The following is a 12,145-nucleotide window of genomic DNA, read 5'->3' as shown; positions in this document are numbered from 1 at the left end:
TTGTTTGTTTGTTTGTTTTTTATTGCTTCTTGAGCCAATTTGTTCTCCCAGCAGTGTTACAGACGTTAGCCTATTCTGTATTCTCATTTTTTTTAAAATAAGAATCATCTGAATATAGTCATAGCCATTTAGTCTAGATCATTTTTCTCAGAATAACAAATTTGGGGAAAATTCCAAAGCATACTTGTTCCAAACAGCAGGGAATAGCTTAAGAAGTTATTTCTGTAATCTTTGAACCATTTATATTATACATATGAATACTGCCATTGATCATAAGCATGCTTATGCCAATGCATTGATAAGGGCAAAGGAAGTTTGTGACAAAACCAAGGCAGTCTGCTGCCATCTAGTTTTTCTGTTTCCATCTTCAGGAATTTCCCCCATCCTTTTATAGAAAGATATTATTTAAAGAAGCAATTCTTCCTTTATTCTTGAGATGGAGGCACTTGTAATGGTACCACAGAATCCTTTTAAAAGAACAACATCAAAACAAAAACAAAAGCCAGACAAACAAACACCATCATCACTTTATTTGTGTCTTTCTTTATTTTAGGTATATCACCCGGTAAAAATGATGAATGCAAATTGTATCCTTCAAATCTGTTACAATAACTAAGCATTGAGACACACATACTCCTTTATAGGGGCAAAAAAATATATTTTTCAGTAGTAAAACCTGAGGAAAACTGTGAAAAAGGTGCAGTGCTTTTTTGTCATCTTTTTTTATTTTTATTATTTTTATTTTTAGAGTCTGGGCACTTTTCAATCTTCGTAGCTGTCTCTTCTGCAAACTGGGTGTTTTACTGTTTGCGGACTCCTGCTGTTGCTATTCTTCAGTGGTGGTTTCCATCTCTGAGCCCTGGAAAGCAGTCTGAGTGCTTTACTACTGATAAATTCATTGAGCGCTTATACTGGCTCTGAAGAAACAAAGGTGGATAAAACAGACACAAATCCTGCCCTCGCAAGTCTGATAAGTGAGCAGGGGAGACAACATTAAACTCATCACCGAGTACCCATCTGAGTCTCCCAAGGCGAGTGTCAGTTCTCACTTTGCTAGAGTGGGGAGGTCCACTCTGGGAGCTCGTTTTTCCATTCCAGTCCAAGATGGCAGCATTGCCCTGGCCGGTTGGCTCAGTGGTAGAGCGTCGGCCTGGCGTGCAGAAGTCCCGGTTCGATTCCCGGCCAGGGCACACAGAAGCGCCCATCTGCTTCTCCACCCCTCCCCCTCTCCTTCCTCTCTGTCTCTCTCTTCCCCTCCCGCAGCCAGGGCTCCATTGGAGCAAAGATGGCCCGGGCTCTGGGGATGGCTCCTTGGCCTCTGCCCCAGGCGCTAAAGTGGCTCTGGTCACGGCAGAGCGACGCCCAGGAGGGGCAGAGCGTCGCCCCCTGGTGGGCGTGCCGGGGGGGATCCCGGTCGGGCGCATGCGGGAGTCTGTCTGACTGTCTCTCCCCGTTTCTAGCTTCAGAAAAATACAAAAAAAAAAAAAAAAAGATGGCAGCATAGGAAAACCCTGGACTCACCTCCTCCCAGGAACTCATTGAATTTATACTTACAGACACAGCAGTTCCCCTGAAGAAGAACTGAGGACTGCCTTAACAGCTTCTGCACAATCAACAGAGAGAGAGAGAAAGAAGGAGAGAGAGGTCAAGACCACTCAGAAACAGGTCTCCCTGTAGCCCCCTCCAGCTCTAGCTTCCAGCCGAGTGACTTGCCCCTGGCACCCCCTTCAGCTTGTACCATCCTAACTATAGCTATCACCCAAGTGTGGCTTTTCCCCAGGACTTCTTGCAGACCAAACCTACTTCATACACAGCCTCAGCAGTTTATCTCTGAGAGTCCCTACAGCTCTCACCCTTTCTTCTGCTCCAGGTCCTGGTGTGATTTGCCCCTGTGGACAACCAGAGGCCTTCTTTCCCTGTAAACCTCAGTAAAACTGAGTATCAAGAGGTGGTTGGAAGGCATTAGTTTTCCCAATGTACTCACAACTAACAATAAAATCTAAATATTGTGTAAGCAATGTGCTTACCATTCAAGCACACTTCAAGAAAAGTCCTCTAGTGGGTGAAAAGACAATACAATGTACAGATGTGCACCTAAATTGTGCACATCTGTACACAATTACAGAATTGTGCACCTAAAACCTGTATAATTTTGTTAACCAGTGTCACTCTAATAAATTCAATTTTTAAAAAAAGTCTTCAGATCACCTCTTCCAAGTCCCTCTCATTCCTTCCCATAGAGCTGCTTTTGTCAGACAAGATGCCAATCCTACAAAGGCTATCAGGAAGGATACTATTAAACTTGGAACTGCTCAGATAGGTTAGGATTCTGTGCATTTTGTGTGCACTTTGTACCTAAAAGAGAGCTCTATAATTTAGGATTAAACATATGAGGGTATCTATTGTTCAGATAGGCATCAATATTATTCTATTTAAAGACTTCTCAGCTTTGGATCGGTGTAAACATGATTTGCAGGATTAAAATTTGCGTACTTTTTTTTTAACAATGTATTGTTTTCATTATGACGTATTGCATGCAATTTTGCATTTACTTAATGGGATTACTTTCCTGGGGTTTAAGGATGTGCATAAAATGCAATTAAGGCATTAAAATTAAAGATAAATTATCCCCACCAGAAATAATCCTAGCAGGTTATTTACTAAAGAATCTTGAATCCAACAGATCAAGGAAAAACTCCCCAGGGAGTCTTTAATTAGAACTCTATAGGACTTGGCAGGACCAGAACCAAAAGCTCTCCCCAAAAAAGTGAATAATGCCTCAGGTACATAAATTACAAAATCCAAAGCCCTAAAAGTAGCATTACAACAGTGATATTAATTGTTCTGATAATGAGCTAGAGAGAGGCACACTCAACTTCCTGAGTTTTTCTTAAAAATGAATGGAATTCTTTCCAACTATGAGTCGTAGTTATAAGGTATTCTACAGGAAATGTGAAGACTGGATAGGTAGGTGGATACATGATTGATAGATAGATAGATAGATAGATAGATAGACAGATAGATACATACTTACATACATACATACATAGATTGATAGATATCAGATGAACAACAAGCATCCTGTGCTGTTTATGCTGTCTTTGCTCATGAAAAGGATTACAATACTCTTTTATCAGTGGACTTCTCATAAGGTGCCTTCTTTTCACCTAATTTTTTTTTTGACAAGAGACAGAGAGAGAGTCAGAGAGAGGGACAGATAGGGACAGACAGAGAGGAAGGGAGAGAGATGAGAAGTATCAGTTTTTCGTTGTGGCACTTTAGTTGTTCATTAACTGCTTTCTCATATGTGCCTTGACCGTGGGGCTACAGCAGACCGAGTAACCCCTTGCTCAAGTCAGTGACCTTGGGTCCAAGCTGGTGAGCTTTGCTCAAGCCAGATGAACCTGTGCTCAAACTGGCGACCTAGGGGTCTTGAACCTGCGTCCTCTGCATCCTAGTCCGATGCTCTATCCACTGCACTACCACCTGGACAGGCCCACCTAATTTTTAATTTAACTTTTTTTCTTGAAATATGCAAAAAAATAGTTAATAATAATCCCTATTGGACAAAAAAGAGAATAACAGAGACCCCCTTTCTGATGAGTGATTTATGTGAAAACAGTCAACTTACTCTCCCTTCCCTCCTTTTGACCAAAGGAATTGGATGTGTGCATTTGTAACTGGATTTTGATTAAGGAGCACATTCTGTGTCTGTAGCAAAGTTTTTCATTGTGAAAAACTCAAATTGTTAACTTTGGTGTAGTACTTTTAAGTGCTTTGAGCTGCAAATAAGAAGCCTAGACCTACAATGGCTCAGATAAATAGAGGTACTTTTAAGTAGCCACTGGAGGCATTTCAGCTGTTTTATGATGTAATCATCATTTGCAGAAGGCCAGCATCCATAAAATTATCTTGGTCTGTTCCTTATGATGGCAAGATGACTGTTGCAACTGCAGACATCCTGTCTGCATTGCATGTGGTGAGGGGGAGAGGGCAGGGGAGAAGGGAAAAGAGAGAAGAGGAAGCTCTAGTTTTTCCTATCCCACTTATCAGAAACACAAAAGCCTTCCCCAAAGCCCACAAAAGACATTCAGTTTATAGCACATTAGTCAAAGCTATGCCAGCCATATGGACATCTCTGATGGGAAGAAGACTGGAAAGTTATTTGCTTTCTAGTCTCTGTAATAAATGGAGCAGGATTAAGGAAATTGAAAAAGCCTATGGGCAAAACTTGCTAAGAGTTGGCTGAATTTGGCCTATTAAACGCCTTAAGTTCTAAAGGTTTCTCAAAAATAAGAAGGTAGGCAATAACTAAGATCTATGTGCCAAATGTAGAGTAAACCTTTTAAAGACTGAAGTGGAATGGAAAATAAACAAGAAATGACTTATAAGTGTGTTGAAGCCACATCTTACAAAACTTTAGGCAAGCCAGTCACTAATAATGGGCCCTAAGGTTCTCTAACCTATAGTAATGTAAATAATAGAAGCATTCTTTTAGTTTTCACAAATGTCACCAAAACAATTTGGTAAAGAAAGCATGTATGGCCCTGGCCAATTGGCTCAGTGGTAGAGCATCAGCCCAGTGTGTGGATGTCCCAGGTTCAATTTCCGGTCAGGGCACACAGAAGTGACTATTTGATTCTCCACCTCTCCCCCTCCTCCTTCTCTCTCTCTTTCTCTTTCTCTCTCTCTCTCTCTCTCTTTCCCTCCTGCAGCCATGGTTTGATTGATTTAAGCGAGTTGGCCTCAGGCATTGGGGACGACTTTGTGGCCTCTGCCGTAGGCGCTAAAACGTGTCTCGGTTTCTGAGCAGAGGAGCAGTGGCCCTGGATGGGCAGAGCATTGCCCCTTAGTGGGCTTTCTGGGTGGATCCCAGTTGGGGTGTATGCAGAAGTCTGTTTCTCTGCCTCCCCTCCTCTCACTAAAAAAAAATAAAAATGAAAAAATAAATAAAAAAGAAAGCATATACATATACATGTATTGATCTATATAATTATAGATTGTTCATATATATACATACATATAGACAGATATAGACATAGGTATTTGTCAAAAATGAAAGAATTATTTGTTTGGGTGAGGAAAATTATCCATTATAATCAAAATAACCATTACAATCTCTTAGTCATCAGGCCATGATTTATGCCATGTCTATAAGATGAAAACAAGAATAAATAATAATTTGGGAGGGACATTTTAATTATATTAGCCCTGGAAACAATGTCAAAAAGACTGACTTTTTTCAACTCAATAAATGGTTTATGCAGTATTCATGATTTGACGAGCCCTCTGTTAAAGGGGTATTAGGATTTAGGGAGCAAGGAAACCAGCACAGAAAAATAAATGAAATTGGAGAAGGTCGGGTAAATGGGCTATAACTAAAGGAACTGGAAACCATTGTTGTTTTGAGGATAGTATGTATGTGATTTAGGAAAGGTGATACTAAATTATACTGGCATTTCATTAGAGTCTGGAAGGATGATGTCGTTTTTAGAAAAATGCAAATAGAAGCAAGAGAAGTAAGAAACAGTGGCCTGTGTTTGAGAAATCCAGGGTGACTGTGTTTTACTGGAATCATAGGAAAATAAACTTGAAAACAGAAATTTGATTTGTGCAAGGTCTTGAATGAGGGAATAGGGACATTAACATGGGATCATAGATTCAGATTCTGAAGAGAGGGGCTTTGCTTAAGGATGTGTCTGTGGTTGTAAAACACGGTTTTTCTAAAGACGATCAAAAGGTTGGGGGGAAACATGAGTCTTGGATGAGAACATATGCCATAGGAAAAATATGAGTGTAGTGAACTGAAATGTGTTCTCTCAAAATTTACACTGAATTCCTCACCCCAGTATCTCAAATTGTGACTGTGTTTGGAAATAAGACCTTAAAAGAGGCGGTTAAGGTTAAATGAGGTCATATGGAGAAGGGGGCACTAATCCAAAATGACTGGTGTCCTTATAAAAGATTAGAACACAGGCTCAGAGGGACTAAATGGGGACAAAGGTAAGAGATGGCCATTTAAGAGACAAGGAGAAAAGCATCCAGAAATGTGAGAAAATAAATTTTTGTTATTTAAGCCATCCATGTGATATTTGTTATGGCAGCCCTAACAAACTAATCAATGAGCAAAATACTACTTTCATTTATAAAAAAAGAAAGAAAGAAAAGAAAGTAATGAGATATAAAACTAAATTTATAGAAGAGGAACTAGAAAAAAAGGTAGTTTCTGAAAACACTGTAGAGGTGTAACATCATTAAAATTGGCAGCTAGCCCTGGCCAGTTGGCTCAATGGTAGAGTGTCGGCCTGGCGTGCGGGAGTCCCTGGTTTGATTCCCAGCCAGGGCACACTGGAGAAGCGCCCATCTGCTTCTCCACCTCTCCATCTATCCTTCCTTTCTGTTTCTCTCTTCCCCTCCCGCAGCTGAGGCTCCATTGGAGCAAAGTTTTCCTGGGCGCTGAGGATGGCTCTGTGGCCTCTGTCTGCCTCAGGTGCTAGAATGGCTCTGATTGCGGCAGAGCAATGCCCCAGATGCGCAGAGCATCACCCCCTGGTGGGCATGCCGGGTGGATCCCGGTCGGGCACATGTGGGAGTCTGACTGACTGCCTCCCCATTTCCAACTTCAGAAAAATACAAAAAAAAAAAAAAATTGGCAGCTAGTGCAGTTAGTTATGGAGAAAAAAGTTCAGTCATAACTAAGCTCTAAAGCAGTGGCAGTCAACCTGGTCCCTCCCGCCTACTAGTGGGTGTTCCAGCTTTCATGGTGGGCGGTAGCAGAGCAACCAAAGTATAAATGAAAAGATAGATTTAACTATAATAAGTTGTTTTATAAAGATTTATTCTGCCAAACTTAGCGAAAATCCGACATAAAGTACTTGGTAAGTAATTACTATTATATGCTTTAACTTGCTGTAACTCTACTTTATAAATCACCATTACTATGGAACCTGTGGGCGGTTAGAAAATTTTACTACTAACAGAGATACAAAAGTGGGTGGTAGGTATAAAAAGGTTGACTACCCCTGCTCTAAAGCCTGGGAAATGGCAAGTGAGAAAGGATGGTGGTTTGGTGGAAGACAAGGTGGAAGACAGGCTTCAGCTGTGCTCCCATTGAGAAGGCGGTGAGTCCTCAGAGCAGAGGCATCCATCCAAAACTCAGAGATGTGTCAGACGTTAGGACTCTGATGAGATGGCCAAGGCAGCCAGTGTTATGTGTAACCAGGGAAGTGACGCAGCTTGAACAACACCAGTGAAGGAATCGTGTGGTTCCTTTTTAAGTAGCTGACACAGTGTGCCTAAATTTCTGCATGTGTAATTTCAGTGACAGAAAAATAAACCAAATAAACAAACTAAGAGATCTTATCTTTCTGATGTCTAATGCTTAAAATTCCTTTAGAAAAAAAAAGTTTCTATATTTGTGTCTTTTTACACCGCGATTAAAACCAAAAAGGCAAATACTTCATGGAAAGGTAAAATGATTTGAATTTATACAAGTATGAATATATGAAATGAGATTTTTTTCCAAGAACTGATTTTAATTGACATTAGTAGGGAGTAGGGGAGTGTTAAGGCATGCTCCCCCTCGTTCTGTAAGAGAACTTGGTGAAGGAGGAGGTGATATGAATACCATAAAGAACAGGTTCCTAGGCCCTGGCCAGTTGGCTCAGTGGTAGAGCATTAGCCTGGTGTGTAGGAGCCCCGGGTTCGATTCCCAGCCAGGGCACACAGGAGAAGCGCCCATCTGCTTCTCCACCCCTCCCTATCTCCTTCCTCTCTGTCTCTTTCTTCCCCTCCCTCAGCCAAGGCTCCATTGGAGCAAAGTTGGCCCGGGTGCTGAGGATGGCTCCATGGCCTCTGCCTCAGGCGCTAGAATGGCTCTGGTCGCAACGGAGCAATGCCCCAGATAGGCAGAGCATCGCCCCCTGGTGGGCATGCCGGGTGGATCCCAGTCGGGCGCATGCGGGAGTCTGTCTGACTGCCTCCCCGTTTCCAACTTCAGAAAAATACAAAAAAACAAAACAAAACAAAAAAAAAAACAAAAAACAGGTTCCTGGGGCCAGTTTGGGAACAGGGTCCAAACCATCTCACAATAGTGAAAGGATTATATTTCCCTTACCAAGAAAAAGTTTACTTCAATTCTATATTTCTTCTCTGTGCCAGATTTTGCTTAAACCCTACCCCTTGGGGAAAATCAAGAAATTCAGAAGTATTTTCCAAATCAAGAGAGTGCTGCTCCCTGTTTTTAGCTCTGGTTACTGAAATGTCTCTTTGGTCCCCGAGAGTAATACTTAGATGACGTGCTTGCATAAATTGTTTATATTGCTCATTAATTAATGTGACGAACATATTAAAAATAGGACTCCCAGTTTTCATCCTGAGGGCTTACACATAATAGCAAGAACCTTTAGCAGAGTGCTGCATTATTTATTTATATAATGGCTTTGACTCACTTTATAATGCTCTGTAATTAATTTGTAGAGTACTTTTTGACTTTGCACAATTTAATTTAGCACTATGTTCCTGCAAAGAAAAACATTTTTGCTGTTGTTATTTAATCTTGATCAACTTCTCTTAATGTGTTTCAGACTATTATGTCTATAGATAAATTAAAGTATTAGTATGGTTAGAATGAACTAAACTTCTAAGATATTAATTTATTTTATAAATACTTTATTATAAAATATTACTGGGTTTCAGGCTCTGCTCTCAGTGTTGGGGGAGGGAAGAGTGATGTTGAGTAAGTAGACAACAGGGCCTACTGTTAAGGGTTTTACATTCTTTTATATTTTTGGTTAAACCTTTAAAAGATTTAAGTTCAAATTATAGAATGAAGGAAGAACTAAATTCCCAAAACACAAGATGATGAGAGAACTTTGAAAATCATCTTGTTTTCGTCCTAGAGTGACTACAGATGTGCTCAGTTTAATAATTGCAGAGCCTAAAGTCTTATCACAATTGTTAATCCAATCATGACCTTTGACGTTTTACTGTGATTAATGATAAAAGATTAACCTGTAGTTAGTATATTTGGTTGTCATTGTATATTAAAGGGTTTCAGTAAGTATTTAGACAATGTAATTTCTGAGAACAATTGCTTTCTGAAGCAAGCAATCTGATTAGTTTTAATCAGGGGCTTACAAGATTGTATATGTTAATGCTTTTTGCTAGGAGATTTCCTAACAAATGATGCCAGGAAAACATTTGCTTGGAACTGTCATCTCTATCATATTTTCCTGATTTGGGGGCTCTAAATCAACAATTCTAATGTAATAGTTGGTCAGATTAGACAAGAATCAGCCCAAGACTTTTCTTTCCAGTAGATATAATCTCATTAAAAAAATCACCTAGGAATCCAACAAATAGAATGATACAACCTTATATAGCCTATGTGAAAAATCCTAGAGAAAGTCTCTACCTACTCTGAGTCTCCTTCTTTGTCTTAGGCTCTTAGATTTGGTAAAGCATCAAAAATGGCCTTCCTCTAGAGCAGGGGTCGGGAAACTTTTTGGCTGAGAGAGCCATGAACGCCACATATTTTAAAATGTAATTCCATGAGAACCATACAATGACCCGTGTATGTTACACATTATCCAATAAAAATCCTGGAGGACAGCTGTGATTGGCTCCAGCCACCCACAACCATGAACATGAGCGGTAGGAAATGAATGGATTGTAATACATGAGAATATTTTATATTTTTAACATTATTTTTTTTTATTAAATATTTGTCTGCAAGCCAGATGCAGCCATCAAAAGAGCCACATCTGGGCCCTGGCCAGTTGGGTTAGTGGTAGAGCGTCGGCCTGGCGTGCAGGAGTCCCGGGTTCAATTCCTGGCCAGGGCACACAGGAGAAGCGCCCATCTGCTTCTCCACCCCTCTCCCTCTCCTTCCTCTCTGTCTCTCTCTTCCCCTCCCACAGCCAAGGCTCCATTGGAGCAAAGTTGGCCTGGGCGCTGAGGATGGCTCTGTGGCCTCTGCCTCAGGCGCTAGAATGGCCCTGGTTGCGACAGAGGAACGCCCCAGGTGGTCAGAGCGTCGCCCCCTGGTGGGCATGCCAGGTGGATCCCAGTCGGGCGTATGCGGGAGTCTGTCTGACTGCTTCCCCGTTTCCAACTTCAGAAAAATACAAAAAGAAAAAGAAAAAGAAAAAGAAAAAAAAAGAGCCATATCTGGCTTGTGAGCCATAGGTTCCTGACCCCTTCTCTAGAGGAAGCTGTAGTCAATGATCGACTTATTGACAGACACTTGCCTGGAGAAGGTATGGCTGACCACAGTACAGGGTCAGCAAGGTCTGCTGAGTGATGAATTACCCCTCTAGATCCTTCCAGGCCTGAAGTCAGCTCAGATGAACAGCTCAGGCTTAGGAGCTGCCAGAATTATTTGGCAAAGGACCCACCCTTTTTTCTCAAGTGTTCAGTTGATTTGATTCCCCTAAGAGACAGGCAAGAGTGAAAGTAGCCCTGGCCGGTTGGCTCAGTGGTAGAGCATCAGCCTGGCGTGCAGAAGTCCCGGGTTCGATTCCCGGCCAGGGCACACAGAAGCGCCCATCTGCTTCTCCCCCCCTCCCTCTCTCCTTCCTCTCTGTCTCTCTCTTCCCCTCCCACAGCCGAGGCTCCATTGGAGCAAAGATGGCCCAGGCGCTGGGGATGGCTCCTTGGCCTCTGCCCCAGGCGCTGGAGTGGTTCTGGCCTCGACAGAGCGACGCCCCAGAGGAGCAGAGCATCGCCTCCTGGTGGGCAGAGTGTCGCCCCTGGTGGGTGTGCTGGGTGGATCCCAGTCGGGCACATGCGGGAGTCTGTCTGACTGTCTATCCCTGTTTCCAGCTTCAGAAAAATACAAAAAAAAAAAAAAAGAGTGAAAGTAAATTCATTGTCTACTTTTTTTTTCAATTTTTTTTAAATTTTATTTATTCATTTTAGAAAGGAGAGAAAGAGAGGGAGAGAGAGAGAGAGGAGAGAAACAGAGAGAGAAGGGGAGGAGGAGCAGGAAGCATCAACTCCCATATGTGCCTTGACCAGGCAAGCCCAAGGTTTCAAACCGGCAACCTCAGTGTTCCAGGTCGATGCTTTATCCACTGCACCACCACAGGTCAGGCCTCATTGTCTACTTTTATTTATTCATTTTAGAGAGGAGAGGCAGAGACAGAGAGAGAGAGAGAGAGAGAGAGAGAGAGAGAGAGAGAGGAGACAGAGAGAGAGAAGGGGGGAGGAGCTGGAAACATCAACTCCCATATGTGCCTTGACCAGGCAAGCGCAGGGTTTCGAACCGGTGACCTCAGCATTTTCATTGTCTACTTTTAATAGCCCTGAACTTCTAATGAGGTAATGGATGTGAAAGTGATTTTTAAAATCACAGTGCAGATATGAGACCCATTGAGTAATTATTTCAGTACCTGGGGAAAACATAAAAACAAAGAAAACCACACATTGTACCAAGCTCCCACATGAATATACTTTGTTTCACACGTGTATTCAAAAGCTCTCTAAAATGTGTAGATTATCTAGGCTCTCATTTTGTGAGTTATGTACTGAAATTACTTTTTTTTGCTCTCCGAGCATGTGTTTGTGATACTTCCAGCATCGGTTGCGCACGTAGAAAATTTACACTATTTTTAAAGCATTGTAAAACAAACACTAGTTAGGCAATAAGTCTCGAGTTTAAAGCATCAAAGAGTAAACTCTCAAATAAACAGCTTATATAATACCTAAGTATTATAAACACTTATATAATACCTAAGTGCCAGCACTGTTATAGTGTTTTATAAAGCCTTTATTCCTCACAGTAAACAAATGAGGTGTATACATTTATTTACTCCTATTTTGTAGCTAAGAAAACTAAAGAATAGCAAGGTAAAGTGATATGTTCCTGTATGGCCAGTAGTCGTGGCCACCATCACAGCCACCTGGCCCCTGCAGGTTCACATTTGATTCAGACAGATGGTAATGAAACAACAATGGAGCCAAGAACTGGTGGGCCATTAGCTTTAATTCTAGCTTGCACCTGGTGGGCAAGAAATATACACAGTGGGTAAACACTTCCCTTTCCATTTAGGGCTCCCAAAGCAACTGACTTATCTGAGTTTCCTAGAATCAAAAGTTTCTACCTCACCAGCCTTATTCACTTCTGTTCCCCATCTCCTTCTCT

General features: G+C 41.6%; 1 protein-coding gene across 12 annotated transcripts in view; it reads left to right on the top strand.

The window, feature by feature from the left end:
* PDE4D (phosphodiesterase 4D) overlaps positions 1–12,145 on the top strand; it is a 1,514,231-nt gene that overhangs the window by 1,152,368 nt on the left and 349,718 nt on the right. The window lies entirely within an intron of this gene.

The sequence above is a fragment of the Saccopteryx leptura genome, chromosome 1, assembly GCF_036850995.1.
Source record: "Saccopteryx leptura isolate mSacLep1 chromosome 1, mSacLep1_pri_phased_curated, whole genome shotgun sequence".
NCBI classification, from domain to species: domain Eukaryota; kingdom Metazoa; phylum Chordata; class Mammalia; order Chiroptera; family Emballonuridae; genus Saccopteryx; species Saccopteryx leptura.
The sequence above is the reverse complement of the archived record's forward strand: the minus strand, read 5'-3'. Positions and strand labels throughout refer to the sequence as shown.